At 35.7% G+C, this 3,040-nt stretch overlaps 1 protein-coding gene across 1 annotated transcript in view; it reads left to right on the forward strand.

Moving 5' to 3' along the window:
- Nucleotides 1–232: 232 nt before the first annotated feature.
- LOC106530367 (nucleoredoxin-like protein 1) overlaps nucleotides 233–3,040 on the forward strand; it is a gene marked incomplete at its 3' end in the record, with an annotated part of 7,787 nt that continues 4,979 nt past the window's right edge. Inside the window, 1 exon segment of the mRNA XM_014025966.1 lies at nucleotides 233–853.

The following is a 3,040-nucleotide window of genomic DNA, read 5'->3' on the forward strand; positions in this document are numbered from 1 at the left end:
TCTCTCTCTCTCGTCTCTCTCGCTGTCTCTCTCTCTGTCTCTCTCTCTGTGTCTTTCTCTCTCTATCTCTCTCTCACTCTGTCTCTCTCTGTCTCTCTCTCTCTCTCTCTCTCTCTCTCTCTCTCTCTCTCTCTCTCTCTCTCTCTCTCTCTCTCTCTCAGATTAACCTGAGTATTTGCTGCATGTGCTTCTGTAGATCAGTGAGGAACTAAGCTTTTCACTAGAGCCGGGCTCAAACTGTCCACTTTCTCGTTTCATTTCCCTGACACTGATAACCAATTGATGCAGGATTGTGCTTTCAAGGGTAAATTATCAATATAAGACATCAGCTGTCACCCTTGGCTTTGAGCAGAAGGTTGGAACAGGTCCTTGACCACACTTTGCACTTACAGAAAAACACTAAATCTTGTCCGGTCCCTCTTTGCATTTCTTTGAAGTGTCTCTTTAGAACAGTGTTCCTCTGCAGAGCATGTTTGTCCTCCCTTTGCAATCCAATTTGTTATCTTTCCTCATCCGTCCTAAACCCTTCTTCTTTTTCAGTAATAAGATTGGTGCTGTTYAGCTAGAGATTTAAAGGCTACACACACAAACAGGAGCTACTTCTACCCCACAATTACAGTCCTGCCACACCTCCAGTTATCTGTWATCTCCCTCAGTAGACCAGAGTGGAGGGTGAACAAATTACGGAGACGAGTGAAAAAGGCAGTGAAAGGTACCACTGAAGTAACAAACGTCACAGGATTCAAAGGACAAGAGGAACATAAATCAAATAAAAGATCACAATGGTGTGAAAGAGGAGACAACCTCAGAAACTGTTGGATTATATTTCGTGTGGGAGGCAAGCAGTGTTGAGGTGAGGAAAATTAATGTTTATAAATCTGACTGACAGATTGATGAGCCTTTAAATTAGCAACTAAGAAAATACTGCAGCACTACCAATGTAGATAATGTACTATTGATTAACTTTGAAGAAAAATCAATAAATTAATAATTATCAAAAATAACAGTAAATCCTCATCGTGTATTTAAGATCTTATTCTGCTAAACATAACTCTCTCACATCAATTTGGGATGTTTTGGTCCAGAATTGTAGCCTCACAATGGATTTGGCACAGCTCAGTGCCAGAGAGTCAAATCTAATTTGTGTGGTTATCGCTGTCAGTTCAGGGCCCGCAGCGACTGTAACGACAGAAATACTGTTTGGATTAAACAGATAAAACCCATTTTCAGCTCTCAGGCCTGAAGTTTATTTCTGTTTCTGATTTACTTTTTTCTTCTGCTGGGGTTTTTGTTTGCTGGAAGTGTTGTTTTTCTTTTGTTTCTTTGTTTAAATTGTTGTGACATAATTAAATAAGTATTACTTTTGTAATACATTTTGTTGTGGCCTGTAGCCTGCCTGTTTTTTTCTTTTGTGTGTGTGTGTGTGTGTGTGTAGGCAGCCATAAGAGAACAGTCACTTTAGGAGAACAAAGGATAAATGTAAAATTTTTTTGCCTATTTTGAGTGTTATTCTAACAGCTGCAACTAAATATGGGTGGATTTGATGATAATCAAAACAAATGTTAAGATTTAATAAGTGATCCCTTAACTAAAATAAAATACTTTAGTTAAGGTTTGTTTTTATGCTTAATCAGTAAGTTCCTTTATCATCATGTTTTGCTTGCTCCAGGTTTTGGTTTTAAAAAAGTTAAGTCTAAAGAATTCATCAAGTTAAATATCACTAGCGTGAGCCCCGCCTATACCGTCCACTGTTATTAGAGATGCACTGCATCTGTGACAACATTGAGGATTAACAATGGCAACTAGCAGCAAGCCCAACTGGATCTGTCACAAATTGTTTGTATTCTTTATATAATAAATTAATTTAATTATTAACTATGCTAATTTCATTCYATAATAATGTAAAACAGCTAGATATCTACAAGAAAAATATAGAAAAAATGATGGTCTAAAATAGACTTGAAGTCAGTCAATAACTTATATTTTTAACTAGTTAAAAAGTTATGACGAACTAGTGATAAAGTACATTTATAATTTTTTACCTGCCATAAACAATAATAAATATTTACCAGTCGACACTGGAAATGTTCATGTACCAGTACTTTAAAGGAGAAAACTTGTTTCCATCGTKTCAACATGTCTGCTTTGTCTAACAAAAACCTAAAAATAGTTACTATATAACATCATTTTGCACTATTTAAATATTACATAATGTAGAGGCTAAACCAGCTTGTAGTGTTTAATAATTTGTGCTAAATTGTAGCATGATTCAGCAGAGTGCTACAATCTATAGCAATCTATGCTACAGACGCTAATATCTGTTAGCCAATTCAGTAATTAACAGTAATTACATCAGCTTTATAGGCTTATTTTAATATTAAACTGTTAAATTATTAGCTTCAGTTTTTGTCAGATCACATCCATACTGAGGTAAATAAGATTAAATCTCCTTACTTGTGAAATGAGACATTTTCCTGTTCCTCTTCTGTAGTGATTTTCCAAAAGGGGGCCAACAGGGGGTACTAGGGGGGCTTCAGAAAGCTGGAGAGAAAACAAGAAAACACATGCAAAAATAAAAAATAAAATAATCTAATGAATATTTTAAATCATCAACATAAAATCAAAGCTGTTTCAATCAATATTTAAAAATATAATTCATAATAATATATTGAAACGATGGACTTGCAACCTGTCCAGGGTGTACCCTGCCCCTCGCACCGTGACTGGTCAAAGCCACAGCTGTGACAGTATAGTCATGTGGTCAAGACTCACTCCGGCTATTCTAAAGACCTCCATGAAAGCATTTTAGACTTCGTGTAAACATTCCTTTGTCGATTTACAATGCCACAATTCTTCCTGTTATTTAYTGTGTGGTTACCTGGACTACCTGTTTCCAAATGATGTAAGGTGATTGAGTATCATCTGCAGCAAAAAGACAAAGGCAGGTGATAACATTTTTATCTGTGTTCATGTGTCTGTAACACTGAACATGTTTTAATGAAAATTGCAGGAAAAATTATTGGATTTATTATTATTATTA

Source organism: Austrofundulus limnaeus, unplaced genomic scaffold, assembly GCF_001266775.1.
Source record: "Austrofundulus limnaeus strain Quisiro unplaced genomic scaffold, Austrofundulus_limnaeus-1.0 Scaffold512, whole genome shotgun sequence".
In the NCBI taxonomy this organism is placed as follows: Eukaryota; Metazoa; Chordata; class Actinopteri; order Cyprinodontiformes; family Rivulidae; genus Austrofundulus; species Austrofundulus limnaeus.